Consider the following 19,838-nt stretch of genomic DNA (forward strand, 5'->3'; position numbering starts at 1 on the left):
TGCTTAAACAGTGACAAGAGCAAGGTCTATACTCACTCAGAACATATATAATCATACACAATATTTTTTCCGGCATATTTTCAATTTGAAAGGAGTTGCATCCATAAATACAGAGATACAGGTCAGAGAGAGGAATATGCACCTGGAGCCTGTGCAGGCCCTACACCGACTTAGGAACTTTTCTCAGAAAGAACTCTGTTAAGGGAAATCCGGCTTGGCTGGCCAATGCTAATACTTTGAGGAAACTTTTCCAAGCTGCTAAACCCCACATGAGAGATGCAGTTTGGTCTCTACAAGATTCCTTGGATTCAGTTGACTGAGTGGCAGGAAAAGTTTCTTGGTTTCTCAGAACCTGCATTTTCTTGTCTGAATTGGGAACCATAACACCATAGGATTGTGGTGAAGGTAAAATGCATGTGGCAGTAGATTCTAAAAAATGGGTGAAACACTTAAGATTATTACTGGTGTATATGATTGTAACTGGTTACCCAGAGAAGATATTCATATTTTTTTCTATTTGTCACAACATGAGAACAATATTTGGAAATGGTCAGGGTCTCAGAGGCCTTTGTGATTAGAACACTTCTTTGGGAAAGCTGGTGGTTCTGTGTAGGCTTTGCTTGTTCTCAACCCCATTTTTGATAACGGTTCTTAGATGCTTTAATCTCCATCTAGCCCACCACCAACCAGAGGTAGTGGGAAAGAAAGGTTATTAGGATACGAGGGAAGTGGACCTGTGTAGAAACTCTTCTTTGGAGCAAATCCCAGATGTGTTGTCAGGAAATCAGTAGTTCAGTTCCCAAGATTCAGCGGTGGCACCTTGATCCACTCGCAAATACCTCACAAATACACTATCATCAGTCCAGTTCAGTAATGCCAGGACAGGAGACCTAAATCACCAGTGTTGGCATGACCTAGAAGGAACAGGAGCAACCAAGCCCACCAAGGATGCAAGGAGACGTTCTCTGCCAGGCCTCTCTCAATGAAGTGACAATCAGCGAATACATCAGACCAAGAAGCTTTGCAAAGCTAGCTATTTATATTCTCTCCAAACATCACATGTCCTCCATAGGTCTTGCCTCACCATGTGTCTTGCCTCAGCACATGAGAATGTCTTAGCAAACTCCAAGTGAGTCTGTATCAGCAGACATCACTCTGCCAATTGTCCTGAGTCTGCAGAAGTAGCAAAAAGCCACAGGAACCTCAAGAGAAGTTCTTTGGTGAGTCTCTCTATGGTGTCACCATAAGTGGAGTTCAGCCATGTAATGTAAGACGAACCAATACAATGTGTGTTGTTAGCAAAGATTCCTTCATCATTCATCCTTCCACATGTTTGAGCTAGCAAAACATCCTATATCTGTTACAGAAAAACACTCCTTCACATGTTTGTCCCAACAAAACACCATCCAACACAACTGATTTTCCAAAGAAACCATAAGTTTACACTTCATTTCTGCTAAATGGATGTGCCAGACCTCAGTGTGAATGTTGAAAAACTGAGTGCCACATGGAAAAGAGGAGTCGATGAGTAAGAGGAGAGTGATGAGAATGGCCTTCCAGGACAATCTTAGAAGGAATTGGAGCAAACTTTACACGTTCCCTCTCCAGACATCTGAAGGAAATAAACTTGTCATATGATCTCACAGAGCAAATCTAGAAGACTTAGATGCAGTCCAACACATGGACAGAGAACTTCATGTGTTGTGTTGAATGGAAGACTTACTGCTTGGGCTGATAAACGTGGGTGGTAACCAACTTCCTCATGATCAACACTAGTGACATAGTGACCCCCCACCCATCACTGAGGTGGGTAAAAACCACTGTTTAAAATAATAGTGATGAAGATGGGGACTCTCTGGAGTCAAGCAGACCTGGGTAAATGTTTTGTAGTTCTAAGTATTGGACCCAGGTCTTTGCTTGTGGCAAAATAAAAATTAATAAACACAACAAAACTAAACTAAACCACTGAGGTTCATTTTACATTTCTAGTCTCAATTCTGTTCTAGGTTAAAATGTCACCATTTCTACTTAAAAGTGATCTTGAGCATTCTATCTAACTCAATATGTAAAATATGGATTTTAGTTGTGCCAGTCTCATAGGGTGAAAATGAAGATGAGGTAGAAGAATACAAGTGCCATAAAAGTCAGTAAGCCATAATTGCAAAAGCAGTGAGAGTTGTTATGGCTGTCATAAGGCTGAGCGAATATGGGCCAAAGACATTAGAGATAGGGTGGAAGACAAGACTGAGAGATTTACAGGTTTCCTTTTCAAATTTTAGATCGTGTGCTTTCATAGTAATTCAGAAAGAAAAATTTGAGAAATATGTGTGTGTGTATACACGCACATGTTCTAATGGGTGTGTGCCCATCTGTGTATGTGTGTACATTGTGTGTGTGTACATGTGTGTGCAGGTGTATGTATGTGTATATGTGTGTGCATGTGTGCACATGTGTATGTGTGGATGCATGTGAAATTTGTGCATGTGTGTTCATGCCTGTGTGAGTGTGGATGCATCTTTCTGGCGATGGCACTAACGCAACTCTGGCTATGGAAAGACTGAGCAAGGATTACCTTTGAGATCTTGGCTTGATTAACAGTGTGCTCTAAAAATCCATCCAGCCAAGCACAGGTCCAAGCCATAGGCTAAAGATCAAAGGAACCAAGCTCTCCATAACGCTGAGCTCACTTGAGTACCTCTAGGTCTCTGATAATGGTTCACTTGCTAGAACAACTTCATTTAGAGTTCCCCCCATTCACCTAGTGATTTTTCTCTGTCTGTCCTTTGTATTTCTGAACTCAGCACTGGAGTTTCTAGAACTATGGAGAATGTCCTCATAAAATCGGGATGATGAATACCGATTGTAAACTTGATAGTATCTAGTGCAGTGGTTCCCAACTGTCCTATTGCTTTGAGTGACTCCTTAATACAGTTCTTTATGTAAAATTTTAGTTGTTACTTCATAACTGTAATTTTTCTACTGTTACAAATCATTATGTAAATATCTGATATGCAGGATATCTGATATGCAAACCCTGTGAAAAGGTTTTTAGACCCCCCCCCAAAAAAAGGTTGAGAACTTCTGATCTAGACTCATGAATGGGATGGAAGTGAGGCATTTCTAAATTAGGTTCATTGAGTTGGGTCCTGAACTTTGCCGAACACCAGCATTTATCTCTCTTTGCTTCTTGACTACAGATGCAATATGATCAGCAGGCCCATGCTCCCACCACGGATGGGCTGTATTCTTGAACTATGACATAAAAAAAAAACACTTCCTTCTTTAAATTTCTTTTATTAGGTATTTTATGTAATAACTACTACAGACTTTTACCAATTCTCATAGGCTTCTAAGGGTAGATTGCATACTTATCCTGTAAGTACAATGAAGCAATATGAGGAATAACTTTCTCAACTACATCTGGCCTTCTATGTTGCATAACTACAGACAGCAAAGGGGTCATGTGCTATAGCATCCTTAGCCAGGAAAAATGACCTGTCAGCAGAGAAGTCCCATGAGAAGGCTAGGAGACCAGGCCTTATTAATTACTTATTCAATGATGAGCAGTGGATGGAATGTTGGCTCTCTGACATCCAAAGGGATTTTGGGACACTAAAACATTTTATGGCATGACTCTTTCTCTCTTTGAGAACTTACATTTTCTCTAGGGAAATGATTCAGTTAAGACATCCTGTGCCACTATAGCTCAGGGAATAAAATGTCACTTCTCTAACTTGATCAAGAGAAGAAAGAGTGTTGGTCAATGACAGCACAGTTTTTTTTGGAGAAAATGAAAAAGAGCCTATTCACAAAACCAAAGTGCTTATATTTTCACATTTAAATGTATTCACATTCACATGTATTTGACATGTGAATTAATAAGACTCAAGCAAATATAATCTGATAAATACAACCTCTTTAAGAATCCAAGCCGGGCGTGGTGGCGCACGCCTTTAATCCCAGCACTCGGGAGGCAGAGGCAGGCGGATTTCTGAGTTCGAGGCCAGCCTGGTCTACAAAGTGAGTTCCAGGACAGCCAGGGCTACACAGAGAAACCCTGTCTCGAAAAACCAAAAAAAAAAAAAAAAAAAAAAAAGAATCCAATGTAATATATGGGGTGTTTTGTTTGTTTGTTTTGAGACAGCCTCACTGGGTAGTCCTAACTGACCTGAAACTCACTATACATACAAGCATACATATATACATACATACATACATACATACACTTATAAGTATACATATGCATATTAGGTATATGTGTATATATGTATATATATGCATATATAAGTATATTATTATATCAGGGTGGCCTCAAACTCATAGAGATCCATCTAAAGGCATGCCCCACAGCTTCTGTAGATTTGGAGTAAAAAGCCAAGAAGGCAGAAAAGAATGATAATCTGGTGCTTGCTGGGGAGGACTTGTCATCTGCCACTTGTCTAATAAGGTTCCCAAGAGCAAGAACCTAGTTTTCCTTGCTAGTACACATATACCTGTACAATACTCCATGTGGGTGCATGTGCTTGATCATTTCGAATCAAATGAGTCCATATGAAATGCTGATTGCCAAGTAGACCCAGAACCTATGCTGTGACAAGCATCCCAAACCTGAAAAAAAGTGTTGTTTTGACAAATTTTCCCTTCTCTACTGGGAAGTTTATACTGGAAGAGTAAGACCTTTCAACAGCTCTGCTTAAGGGACAGCAAACATTTCTTCACTTTAAGAAAAACATCTCTATCTGGCTCAAAGAGTTCAACTGAAGGAGGAGTAGCCCCCCTGAGGCAAATGGGACATCACACAGCATCCAGATACAAGACTAACCAAGCACGAGATGCCAGGAATTCTATGAAGCCAGAAAGAGTCACCTAGATGACCTCTTGAAGGGAGGTCTCTCACAGAGTTCCTTACAGTGGGGGTTGCACGGGCTAATCTTGGGAAATGTATCTACATTCTTGTTCCTGGCCGAACATCCCCTCAACTAAAATCAACAGAAATGTAGGAATGGATTCTGAGAGAGTGTAACTACTACAATGAGCCCTCACAACAGGGATACACAGGCAGGGACAAGCCTTGGGTGTGAACCCAAAGGCTCTTCCAGGCCATGGCTCAGACTCAGCAAAGTAGAAAATGCCTTGAAGCTTCTCAGTAGTGGATCAAAGGAGACTCTAGGGGTGCTCCAGTGGGGAGACCCCTTTAGCGAAAACAATGTAAAATGATCAGTGATTTGACCTAAAATAACAGAAACCATGCCTCTGCCTGGGACAAGAATGCAGCTTATCTGAAAGACAGAACAAATGACAGGAAGTCTGTCTTCCAGCTGCCTAGATATTTCACATTAGGTCTGGATCAGATGAGGAGGAAAGGACTCAGTTTCCCCACAGAGATACTGACTTAGTAGGCATTTCTGGCAACAGCTCCTTCCAAGGCATCTTTGTTATTATTTGACTTCTCAGTGTCTGAAAGACCAGGTTTTGTGGTCGAGAATAAGTCTAAGGCTTTGGTTGCCATTAAGTCAATTTTGACAATATGGCTGATTCCCATTCGTGAATGAAATTGCCATTTATTGAGCATTGTTTTCATGTGAAAGCAAATACAATTCAGTTTTTTTTTCCCTTTCAGGCATGCACAGTGTAGAAGGGACATATGGCTATAGGAACAAGACATTGTAATATCAGAATATGACTCACTCAGAGATGACCTGGAGAACCAGAAGAAAAAGACCAACTTACCACTACAAAACTGGGAAGATTCATGAATGAGGAAATAACTGGTATAAGATTCAAATAGAAAAGTGATAGGGAGAAGGAAATATATCACAGTTCTACTCAAATTTCAGAGGCTCTAAGAATGAATAAAAGCATATGATTATATAGCTCTAGCATTGATATTCATGAGAAAATAAATCTGTACACTTAAGACTCTTTCTTGACTTGGGTCATCACTGAATTGTGTTCATGACACACAGCCTTTCAACTTACTCTATCCATCTTAGTAGTTCAGTGGTAGAAAGAGCAGGGCATACAGTGTTGGATACAATCAGGCCTTAGCCTGACACTGTACAGTCCCCTAGAGGAATATAGAAAAGAGAGAGCTCAGGGCGGTGCTGAGTTTTCAGGTGTAAAGCTCCCATGGATCAGACTGAAATCAACATCTTTGACAAACTCAAGAAATAGCATTCTGCTGTAGCTAACTTGAGTTTTCATCCTGCTCCTGCTACATGGGTAACCTGAAGGTGGATGACTTTAGATTCCTGAATCTGAATTCCTCTCAGAAGTATTTCTACTACAACATAGAGAGTAAAAACTAGGAAGAGTAAAATCAGGAGTGTTTGTGGAACTCCAAGCCTCGTCAGGTTCTCAGTAGAGGTCAGATCCCCTTCTAGTGAACCACGAACTTAAGATTGTTGGTCCAATTCAAACCATTAGTCTCCATCCCTAGTCCATAATGATATTCTATAACTTTCTATTCCAGCTTCCATTTGTACAAAGTATTATCAATTTATTGCTAAGTGATCACATGGTGAGGACCAGCCATCATTCTTTCTTTCTTCTGTTCCTGCCAATTGCTCATTAGAATCTTGCTGTTCTCACCTGAAAGTTTTTTTCCCCCAACCTTAATTGACAGAACCTGGGAGCAAAGAAAGCAATCTTGGCAGTGGCCAAGATTGTTGTTTGTTCTAGTTTTACCTCAAACTTTGGAAAAAACTAAGAATGATCCTAGTATTGAGAGTCAACTCTCAGCAAGCTGATCCCAGAATGCTCAAATTTACTCTTATCATGCGTCAATAAACTAGTTAGTCCACACAGTGCTACCTTGGAAAGGAACAAGTTAGAGGTGGCATTAGCACAGATGTCCTTGATTCTTTTTAAACAAAAGACTTCTACCAGCATTTAGTTACATAGTCATTTATTTATTTAAATGTTGACATGATCCTTGATTTTTTGAAGTGTGGGTTGTCAACTCCTTCTTTTTGATCATAAAAAATCATTTGTACTACTTGAGAAGAAGAGCATAGTGGGAGTATGTCCACATTCAGTGGAAGGAGACCTGAGTGGGAATACCTGGTACATTTTGAAGGCAGTGCTGGCTTCCATCATACTTTGCGATATGCCATCCCAGATAGATAATATGGTCAACTTGACAGGATCTTTAATTACTAAGAAGACACATTTCTAGACACTCCTTTAAAAAAAATTGTCTTGACAGGGTCATCCTCTGATCATTTCTGTGGAAAAAAATATCTAGATTTTATCATTTGAAGTATGAAGATCTACCCTAAACTCTCTGTTATGGGGACCTAAATTACGTAGAAAACGAGACAAATAACTAACGGAACACTAGCCTCATCCATCACCCGCTGCTTCCTGATTGCAGTTGCACCATGACCAGCTGCCTCAAGCTCACACCACAACTTCCCTACCATTATAGACTGCATCCTGAAACTGTGATACAAAGTAGATTCTTGCTCCCTTCTGTTGCCTTTGGTATCTATTTTATTGCAGAGACAATTTAGTAATATACCATCTCCATCAGCAACTACTGGTCATCAAACAACAGGCACTGGCCATCAGTGAGGCTCCTCTGTTGGGAATGTGGATGTGGCTAGAAGGCTTTAGGAGAGCTAAGGTAACAGTTGAGGGAGAGCTGCCTTCTAAAAGAGGCAAGGAATCTAGGATCGTTCTTCCCTCTGCGGGTAGATGTTGGCAGGTACTAAATATCCAAATAGCTATAGGTCAGAATCAGGCTGAATATACACAGAAGACAAAGGGCCAAGCAAACAGAGAAAGGAAGATAAGTAGTCAGAGAAGTATGTGGATAAGATAGAGTGATTTCTAGAGATGCCACAGGTACTGTGAGGTATCCTCAGAGGAGCTTGGTGGCTGCAGGGGACAGGATAGCAAGACATTTGCTGCCTACTCAGAATAGAATGAGGCCATCTTGGGTCCTGTTTACAGCCTGCTCTAAGAAATCCTCAATCCCAGTGCAGAGTTTCTGTCTGTCACTTAGCTCTAATCATTGGACATTAAACACAAGCCACCCATCATAAAAAGCAGAGCCCTGCTTCAGACTGAGTGTCCTGCACATTTTGGATATTAATCCTGACAGAAAAATCTTTAGCACTGTATGGATTGCTCTGTGTAAATTCATTAACTACTTGTCATGACTGTAATATAATCTGCCCTGACCCTAAGGACTCGCCAGCACAGTGTTAATCAAATCTCTGCAGAAAACAACACATTTCTGTTTAGACTCAACGGCTGCTTCTCTTTCGGGGTTAGAGCCGGAGCATTAAGGAGGAAAGAGTCAAAGTTTTCTTCTGAACATCCCTGAACAGGGCCTTCCTGTCTGCAGTCATGCCTCTTGAGTCCTCAGCACTGACAGTTGGAAGCTACCTTCCATTTCAGCAAGCCTGTGTGCCGAGCCATCTACATAACAGAACTCAGTCAATCTCTGGTCCCCATCAGCAAGAAGTTCACAGATAATAAAGCAGAATGTGTTCTGAAGCATCAGACATTTTCTCCCAGGATGAGTCATTACCATGTTTTAATCATGCTCATTAGCCAGCCATTAGAGTCCTGTCCAGCTTTTCACTGCCAGAGACGAGTCAAGAGAATGATTGTGGTTGGGGGCTGTGCCCGACCTACTGAAAGCCTAAGCCATCTGTTCCAAGTTGTATGGAGCACAGGACACTCTGCCTTATGGCTTAAGTGATCTTACACCCCAGCACTGAACCTCTGAATTCTATTTAGGTTGAGCCAGACCTTGGTTCTCCAGAAATCAAAGCAGTAAAATCTTAAATTTCAAGTGACCCAGCACCAACTTAGTGACCAAGAAGACATTACAGTAGCAAAACCATGCATGCCAACTTCTATAATGTGATACATTCAGAATCCAGTGGAAAATGTGGCTTTGACTTAAGCAAGTACAATGGTAATGGCTGTGAAGCAAGACCTTCACAGGGGCAGAGGTGGGGGGTGCCTGTATGTTCTAAGGTCTTCATGTTTCCTTCCCAGATCTATCCCTTCCAAATTATACTTTGATTGTATCTGACTGGGCTGCTGCCTGCTCTTTTACTACATGCAAATCTACATTGTTTAGTGTACAATGCCTGACAAAGGGCTTTAGATTCCTCAGGTTCCTGAGAAAGACAGAGACCATAAGTATATTTTCTCAGCTAGTCAAACAATGATGGGATTTCATCTATTTCCATATTTTGAGGTATGTGTATGCCCATGTGTATACAAGTGGTGTGTGTGTATGTGTATGTGTGTGTGTGTGTATGTGTGTCTGTGTGTTCTGTAGAAACCTAAATCTTTACCTCAACCATTTTTATTTTAATCTACTATTATAGAATATGTGTGCCATAGAATGTCAAGAGTGGGGAAGGGATAGTGGGGAGGGATGGAAAGAGGAAGAAAGAAAGTTTTAGTTCCTATCTTTGGTGGGAATAAAATCCTTGTCCCATTTGGGTTTCCTTACTTCTAGCTTCTAGTTTGTTCTTTCAATAGTAAGTGTTTGTTGTGGCTCTTCCTAGTTCCTCACACACTGATCAATGCTGCAAGATGGTGTACTTGGGCAAACTCTGGGACCTCTAATTTGATCACACCATTCTAATCCTGCATGTCTGGGAGGTGATGAGACAGATTTTCTCTCATTCCACTCTGCAGCATTTCACATGGAGGAGTTGATGTGTGGCTAGGGAGTGAGCAGATATCATACCATATTCAAAAACTAAGAAAGAGCCAAATACTCAGGCAGGTAAATATACAACCAGAGTAGAGTAGCTCCCTTAAACAGTATCCCGCACACAAAGGTTGGAGAAATTCCTGTAGTTGAATCACCACTATGAACTCAAATGTGCCCCTGGAAATTTATATATCCAAGACCTAAGTCCATGTGGGAGACAGGCAAATAAGTTTAAATGGCATTATAAAGCTTGGGCCTTAATTTGACAGAACTGATGGCTCTCCAGGAAGAGAAATCAAGGTCTTGTGCCTTGGCAACACACCTAAAGGATACACCAAGACACTGCCTGCAGGCCAGGAAGAAAGGCCTGACTAGAAATAGACCATCTTGGAACATCAACCTTCAACATCCAGTTTTCCAGAACTCTGAGGACATAATTTACTATTGTTTGAGTTAAGACCGCAGTATTTTGCTCTGTAGCCTGAGCTGACTGTCAGCTCTCCATGGTTCCAAAAATTACAGGACAGTTAGGCAAGACTCCATCATTACATCAGGAAAGAAGTAACTGGAATAAAAATCCATGCACAAAGACAACTTGTTCTGGGAACATTACCAAATTCTGTAGTCAAAGCAACCTGGGACAAGGAGGTAACTGAGTGTTCAAGGAAATGGTTAACAAATGATTCAAAGAGTAGGGCATACTTATATCTGATAAGGTTCCTCTGTGGAGACAAAGAACATGCCATTCAAGATGGTCGTAAGCTGGTCAGAACCTATTAACTAACTCAGAGAACTCAGTAAGATGGTCCTGGAAGCTTAGTACTGCTGCTGGGCCCTGGCCTAACATTTCCTCAGAGAGTCATAGCAATGTTGAGATTAGAAATTAGATTACAAATAGCACTGGATTATGAAGAGGAAAGCAATAACATGTTGTAAATCAGCATTTAACTCCTATCATTCATGAAAGTGCCAATTATGGAGAACATTAATATGATTTACTTGAAGAATGATGCTGGCTAACTGTGGGTCCCATTTAATTTAAACATCTCTCACCAAGGCCTTCACACTAATAGAGGATTAGGGCAGAAAAGAATTTGAGGGAACCTTTTACTAGAACCACCCTCTGTAGCTATGTAATCAACAGGGTTGTGCTGGGCTTTCCCATTCCCACCAAAAATCCCACCCTCACTCCTGATTACTGGACCCTGCTAAAAAGCCCAAAGAAGGTGATGTTCTTTGTAGAGGTTTTCTTATTTCTTCTTCTCATATAACTTACTATGGAGGCACTATGGCATGCTGGGCAGTCTCTCACTTTTATTAGCATGTTGAGACAGTTTATCTCCATATCTGATCTGAATGTGTAGCATAAATCAGAGGAAAGAAACAAATACAGAGCTTCTAGTCCATGACAGGCAGCATGTCATACTATACTGGCACATTTAAGTTCCCTATAAGTCCTATGGCATTTTACATCCACTATAGGTAGAAGGAGACAAGAACTTAAAGATGAGGCATCTGCTGGGATAGTTGATAAGTGGCCAGTCTTGGGTTTAAATCCACCCCACCCCCATGCCGATCTAAAACTAATGTTATTTATTCTTTGAACAACTACATTCTATGAACATTATATCAGGATACAAATATTGCAGAATGAGCCATATTACAGGTCTCAACCCCAACCCAAAAGGCTATATTGAGTTCATTTAAGGTCACATTAGCAGCACAAAAAGGTACCCCAACACTCTCGTGGCTATGATCTGTCTTTAATAATACAAACACATTCATACCAAGAACAACGTTTCTTCATTTTTATTTTTACTTTGCCCTGGGGTCGAGGGACTTGTAGAGTAGTATTGATGGCACCAAGTTTGTTTCATATACAAATAGTACTCTTTTTAAAATAGTTCTTTTTTGAGATTAGAATATATTTGTATTGTTTCTTCCTGTCTTCCCTCCAAACCTTCCCATATGTCCTCTCTTCCTTTCAAATTCATGACCTCTTTTATCATTAATTGTTGTCATATACACATATGTATATGTGTGTATATATATATTCCTAAATACAAATTACAACCTGCTCAGTTTATATAGTGCTATTGTATGTTTTGGGGGTTAACTATTTGTCATTGACAATGGGGTGCTCTTCTCTGGGGAAGACTATTCCTCACTCTCAGCATTCCTTCCTTATCTGTAGTTCTCTGGCTAGAGTTAAGACCTCCTGGGCTGTTCTCATTCACTTTGGCATGTCTATTGTTGTTGTACTTGTTCAGCTCATGTTTACACACTCATATTGGTGACAATTCTCTGGGCTTACCTTCTGACATTCCTAAGAAACACAACATTACAGTAAATTCCCTGATTCTCTGGCTCTTACAATCTTTCTGCCCCCATTTGCTCTTTAGCTTCTTGGAAAAGATTCTGCACAAAGACAAAACAATACAAAAAATTTCAAACAAGAGTAGGGATGCTCAAAGATAGAACTTCATTCATAGAACTCTTACTTTCTTATTTGCTCAGATCCCAGTAGGACTAAGAAATGAAAGACACAAGTTTGGTTGAGGGCTGTTCATATCAGGATGGGCAGAGAACAGTGAGAGATGATGCTGTAGTGCCTTCTCCATGAGGGTACTATACTAGGTATAGTCCAAGGAGTCTTTGGGTCATAATTATGGGAAAGTACCTCAGCATTTTACTAAGAGGGTAACCTTGGCACATTTCTCCACTGCTATTTCAGTTTTCCTCCCTGCAAAAGGGGGCAACACTGGTGGTAAGGTTAGGAAAATTAATGAAGTTCTTAGCACAAACTTAATTAATTCAGGACCTAATTGGTCCTCAGTCATGATTATTACTGTGTTTCCTCATTCAAATCACTTACTTCAGTGGTCCTAAACTCATGGGCCATGACACCTTTGGGGTTGGCATATGAGAGATGGTGCATATCAGATATTTATATTAAAAGTTCATAACACTAGCAAAGTTATAGTTATGAAGTAGCAATGAGAAAATTTTATGATTGGAGGTCACTATACCATGGGGAACTGTATTAAAAGGTAACAGCATTAGGAAGGTTGAGAATTACTGGCTTACTTCATTGTTTTTTGTTTGTTTGTTTGGTGGGAGGAGAGGGTATAACATGACAGAAAAACAGGAAAACTTTTTGTATTTTTGTTTCTTTTGTGTGCTGCGATAAAAACATTGTGACCAAAGCAACTTTGGCAGAAATGGGTTTATGTGTCAAACTCTTTCTATCATGATCCTTCACTGAGGGAAATTAGGGAATCACAAACTCTATGAAAGAACCCAAAGACAAAGCCTCCTTGCTATTTCACACAGTATTGCCTCTGACCAGGGAACTCTGTCAAAACCAAAACAGTACAGTGGAAACTATGGAGAAATACTGCTGGATGGCTCATTGCAGGCTTATAAGCATTCTTGTATCACTCAGGCCCACCTGTCAAGGGAATGATGGTGTTCACAGTAGGATGGGCTCTCCTGCATCCGTGAACAATCAAGACAGTACCTACAGATAAGCTTGCAGGCCAATCTGATCTGGAAAATCCCCCAGTTGAGAATCCCTTATCAGTTGACTCAAGGAGACAATTAAATTATCCACAAGAGTGTGTAAGGGACTTTCTAAGCCACCAACCAAGGAGCACACATGGCTCTAGCTGCATATGTAGCAGAGGATGCCCTTGTCAGGTATCAATGGGAGGAGAGGTCCTTGGTTCTATGAAGGCTTGATAGATGCCCCAGGGTGGGGGAATCATCGGTGGGGAAGAGGGAGTGGATGGGTGGATAAACACCCTCAAAGAAGCAGGGGTGGGGGGATGGATATTGGGGCCCAAAAGCCCCATGCATCTCAGCATCCATTTTGTCCCTGGCTATAATCTTATAACTAATATTCTTTTGTTTCTTCTACTATCTTGCTTCTGTTCCCATAATTGACTTGGGACGTTTTACAATAGAGGGCTTTTCAGACATTTTGCAATGGGGACATTACATTCCACTGACATCAATGTGTTACCAAGTGATAAAACTGGTTTGGCCTGTACACCTGGGCAAATACTGTTTGTGGTTTACAGCTCTATAAGTCCTCTCTTTCCCAAGAACAAATGAGACCTGATCAGATTTTTGTCTTGTCTCCTTTCTTTGCATCTTCCTGTCCCTCCCTTGAAACCCTGCAGGTTGAGGCAACTGGCACCCAGCAAGTGGGGCTCAAGTATGGGGGCTTCAGTGAAGAATGTCTTGGTGTTTCTGTTCGGCTGATTTTGTGTGGAAGACGTCCTGCAAGGGAGCCTGCCTCCCTGACTAGGGATCCCGGTTAGTCTGCAGTGATCATGGGACAGGCACTTAGTAGCCATGAACTCTTTGTGGAAGGTTTAAAAAAGGCTTTAAAGGCTCAAGGGATAAAGGTTAAAAGACTTACTTGCATTTTCTTTGATTTTGTAAAAGAGATTTGTTCATGGTTCTCTCTTAATGGTACCATTGCTCTTAAAATATGGGAGTGTATGTGTAGTGCTTTCCAAGATTATTATAAAGATTTGGGCCAGTGGTAAATAAACCTTGTAGAAGGACAAGGTAATGGTAAAATGTGTTTTGTGTATGTGTTTAGAGCTATGCTAAAATCTAGAAAGGGGAAGGTAATTCTCATAGGTGTTTTTAGTCTTTGGACTCTGACTAGAGATAGTTTACAACTGAGACACAAGAGAATGGTTTAGGAAACACAGTCCTCAATGACTATTGACTATGGGGGGGGGGCTGCTTTGGCAAAGAGAAGGAAATTTTATGTAAGCTGTTTCAGAGCTCTCCTAGGGACAGGAAAATGTCAGGAGATGTCCCGCCTCCTCTCTGGCTCCTAATGGAGGAATGCTTGGTTCTGGGTCTCTTAGGTAGGATATCTGGGTCCCTTTGGGACATCTAATTCTCTTCCCTCCTCTGTCTATTGTCTGTCCTTGGTGCACCAATCTATCCATGTTCATCAAAACTGACTGTTTTATGTTAAGTCTGTGTTTTTGTTTTGTGGTTTGATTGTTTGTTGTTCTGTGTTTCATGTTCAAAAGAAAAAATAGTTAATACTTTATCTTCTGGTTGTTCAGCTCTTGATTTAGTTTTAACTTATTTTTTTAAAAAAGAGATAAAATGAAATAAGTAAAAAATAGTCTCAATTGGCCTTTGGAGCACTGTACCAGTAGTTAGGAGTCTAGCACAGCTGGAGAAGCCCTGCCAGTAGCCTCTCTGAAAAGCTGCTCTTAAAAGCGCCAGCAGCTTCTCAAGTTCTATGGTAAGGGAACTGGTGGTTGTTTTTCCTAGAATGATCTCTGTGCTTGTGATTACTGGGTTCAGCAGGAGACAAGGAGCTCCTCTCTTGAAATTACAGCTAGAAAAACTAAGAATATTGTCTGGTTTAAAAAAGGAAATGTGTAGCCATTTCATTTTTTGTTTCTGACTGGTTTTAAAAGTATAAATATGTTATGCATGTCTTGGTTATAAATTGTTGGATTATTATGGATTTGGAGGATTGTCCTTTATTCCTTTGCATCCTGATGAATGCAAAGGGTTTGCTTTTAGTCAGTTTGTAATTTTAAAGAACCATGAAGTGACATCATTGGAGAGTTTTGCTTCAAGGAATGACTAATAGCACTAGTTTATGTAAAAAAGAAAAATTTGTCTTGACTTCATTACTAGAAGTTATGACTTTCAGTGTATATTATTCATTATATGGATATTTTATTAGCTGATTTCTATGAAGGAGTTTTATTGCAAACCTTTGCTCTTATACAATAAGCTTTAAATTTTTGGGGAGTAGCTGTTGCTCCAGAAAAGATTCAAAGGCAATGTCTTTTTCAATATTTGGGGCCTCAGCTATATACTAGACAAATTGTGGCACAAAAAAATTCAAGAAAGAAAAGATGATTTGGTTACTTCAAATTATTTTCGAAAGCTTCCAGGAGATGTTTGGTGTGTTTTTTGTTGTTGTTGTTGTTGTTGTTTTGGTTTGGTTTGGTTTTTTTTTTTTTTTTTTTTTTTTTTTTGCAAAGACCTTACCTTAAGCTCATCACAGGAGGACTTAAGCCTTTGTTGGATGTTCTCAAGGGAGACGCAAATTAGCTGGTGAGAGACAAATACCTTTGCAGAAAGTAGAGGAAACTTCTGTAATCAATTGCTTTCGATTGTAATCAATTGTAATAAAATTTTAGTTATTATTACTCAATGTGCACACAGCAATTCTTTGGCAAAAGAGAGGATTAATATGGATTCATCTTTCCTCGTCTCCAAGTAAAGTTTTAACATCCTGTTATGAAGTAGTTGGTGTTAATAAAAAACTTATAGCAGCATGCAGACTGCAGAAGCAACACAGCTTCTGGGACAGGCCCTGTTTTGGGCACCTTCCCCACCAGAGGAGAGGTGGCCACCTGGGAGGGCTCTGACTGCCAGAGCAGGTGAGGGAACCATCTTGTGTCCCAGGTCCCTGGGAGTCCAGTCTGTGCAGGTGAGGCAACACATCTTCTCGGACAGGCCCCGTTTCAGGCCTTCATCTTCAGCCAGGAGGCAGGTCTGAATGCCAGACCTCTGTGTACCTTCCCTGCAAGAGGAGAGCTTGCCTGAAGAGAATACCTGACCACTGAGACTCAGGAGAGACTTGGACTCCCAGGACTACTGACAGAGGCTAACAGAATCACAGGAGGAAAAACTCCTGCCAGAGACAACTATAACAACTAGTGCCAGAGATTACCAGATGGTGAAAGGCAAATGTAAGAATCTTACTAACAGAAACCAAGACCACTCACTATCATCAGAGACCAAAACTCCCACCTCAGCCAGTCCTGGATACCCCAAAACACCTGAAAAGCAAGATTCAGATTTAAAATCATATCTCATAATGCTGGTAGAGGACTTGAAGAAGAGCATTGATAACTCACTTAAAGAAATACAGGAGAGCACTGTCAAACAGGTAGAAGTCCTTAAAGAGGAAACACAAAAATCCCTTAAAGAATTACAGGAAAACATAACCAAACAGGCGATGGAATAGAACAAAACCATCCAATACCTAAAAAGGGAAGTAGACACAATAAAGAAAACCCAAAGTGAGGCAACTCTGGAGACAGAAACCCTAGGAAAGAAATCAGGAGCCATAGATGCATCATCAACAGAATACAAGAGATGGAAGAGAGAATCTCAGCTACAGAAGATTCCATAGAGAACATGGGCACAACAATCAAAGAAAACACAAAATGCAAAAAGATCCTAACTCAAACATCCAGGAAATACAGGACACAATGAGAAGACAAAACCTATGGATAATAGGAGTAGATGAGAATGAAGATTTTCAACTTAAAAGGCCAACAAATATCTTCAACAAAATTATAGAAGAAAACTTCCCAAACCTAAAGAAAGAGATGCCCATGAACATACAAGAAGCCTACAGAACTCCAAATAGACTGGACCAGAAAAGAAATTCCTCCTGACACATAATAATCAGAACAACAAATGCACTAAATAAACATAGAATATTAAAAGCAGTAAGGGAAACAGGTCAAGTAACATATAAAAGCAGGCCTATTAGAATTAGACCAGACTTCTCACCAGAGACTATGAAAGCCAGAAGATTCTGGACAGATGTTATACAGACACTAAGAGAACACAAATGCCAGCCCAGGATACTATACCCAGCAAAACTCTCAATTACCATAGATGGAGAAACCAAAGTAATCCATGATAAAACCAAATTCACACAATATCTTTCCACGAATCCAGCCCACAAAGGATAATAAACACCAACACAAGGAGGGAAACTACACCCTAGAAAAAGCAAGAAAGTAATCCTTCAACAAACCTAAAAGAAGACAGCCACAAGAACAGAATGCCAACTTTAACAACAAAAATAACAGGAAGCAACAATTACTTTTCTTTAGTTTCTCTTAACATCAACGGACTTAATTCCCCAATAAAAAGACATAGACTAATAGACTGGCTATACAAACAGAACCCAACATTTTTCTGCTTGAAGGAAACCCACCTCAGGGACAAAGACAGACACTACCTCAGAGTGAAAGGCTGGAAAGCAATTTTCCAAGCAAATGGTCCAAAGAAACAAGCTGGAGTAGCCATTCTAATGTCGAATAAAATTGACTTAAAACCCAAAGTTATCAAAAAAGACAAGGAGTGGGCACTTCATACTCATCAAATGTAAAATCTACCAAGATGAACTCTCAATTCTGAATATCTATGATCCAAATGCAAGAGCAGCCACATTTAATGAAGAAACTTTAGTAAAGCTCAAAGCACACATTGCACCTCACACAATAATAGTGGGAGACTTCAACACCCCACTTTCACCAATGGACAGATCCTGGAAACAGAAACTAAACAGAGACATATGGACACTAACAGAAGTTATGAAACAAATGGATTTAACTGATATCTATAGAACATTTTATCCTAAAACAAAAGGATATACCTTCTTCTCAACACCTCATGGTACCTCCTCCAAAGTTGACCATATAATCGGTCACAAAACAGGCCTCAACAGATACAAAAATATTGAAATTATCCCATGCATCCTATCAGATCACCACGGACTAAGGCTGATCTTCAATAACATCATAAATAATAGAAAGCCAACATTCACGTGGAAACTAAACAATACTCTACTCAATGATATGTTGGTCAAGGATGAAATAAAGAAAGAAATTAAAGACTTTTTAGAGTTTAATGAAAATGAAGCCACAACATACCCAAACTTATGGGACACAATGAAGGTAGGCTTAAGAGGAAAACTCATAGCCCTGAGTTCCTCCAAAAACAAACTAGAGAGAGCATACACTAGCAGCCTGACAGCAAACCTAGAACCTCTAGAACTGAAAGAAGCAAATTCACCCAGGAGGAGTAGACCACAGGAAATAATCAAACTTGTTGGGGCCGGCCAGAGGCTCACATGTCCACATTCAAGCCTGGAAGGCATCTTGGAATCTAGAAGAAAAGAGGGAGCCTAGGCGGGTTCAGAAATAATGGAAACAAGACAACTAGTCTGCTCAAGGTTCAAATTTTTAATGGTGGACATGCTTTATAAAAGAGAGGGGAAAGTCCATTTCTGCCAATTCATCTTTGGAGCCTGGAACCAGCTGCAGGTGATGATGTGCAGGATAGGGCATAATCTCCAGAATAGCTCTGGGGCCTCTCAGCAGGTAGCAGTATCTTGAAGAGGAACAGTGGCAGTGGCAGAACAATAGAGTGATCTAGGGAGGAAGGCTCCACCCTAGATAATCTTCTTATTGGCAGCAAGGTTCTGGTTTAGCCTGCTTCAGGCTTATGGGAGGCTACACAAATTCAGGGCTGAAATCAACCAAGTGGAAACAAAAAGAACTATACAAAGAATCAACCAAACCAGGAGCTGGTTCTTTGAGAAAATCAACAAGATAGGTAAACCCTTAGCCAGACTAACTAGAGGGCACAGGAACAGTATTCTAATTAACAAAATCAGAAATGAAAAGGGAGATATAACAACAGAACCTGAGGAAATCCAAAACATCATCATATCCTACTACAAAAGGCTATACTCAACAAAACTGGAAAACCTGGATGAAATGGACAATGGTATCCTAGACAGATACCAGGTACCAAAGTTAAGTCAGGATCAGATTAACAAACTAAACAGTCCCATTTACCCTAAAGAAATAGAAGCAGTCATCAATAGTCTCCCAACCAAAAACACAAAAACAAAAACAAAAAAACAAAGACCAGGACCAGAAGGGTTTAGTGCAGAGTTCTATCATACCTTCAAAGAAGACCTAATTCCAACTCTCCTCAAACTATTCCACAAAATAGAAACAGAAGGTACTCTCCCCAATTCATTCTATGAAGCCACAATTACTCTGAAACCTAAACCACACAAAGATCCAAAAAGGAAAGAGAACTTCAGACCAATTTACCTTATGAATATCGATACAAAAATACTCAATAAAATCCCCACAAACTTAATCCAAGAACACATCAAAATGATCATCCATCATGATCAAGTAGGCTTCATCTCAGAAATGCAGGGATGGTATAATATACAGAAATCCATCAAAGTAATCCACTATATAAACAAACTCAAAGACAAAATCCACATGATTATCTCATTAGATGATGAGAAAGCATTTGACAAAAT

This window comes from Mus caroli, unplaced genomic scaffold (genome assembly GCF_978045245.1).
Source record: "Mus caroli unplaced genomic scaffold, Mus_caroli_1 scaffold_12, whole genome shotgun sequence".
NCBI classification, from domain to species: Eukaryota; Metazoa; Chordata; class Mammalia; order Rodentia; family Muridae; genus Mus; species Mus caroli.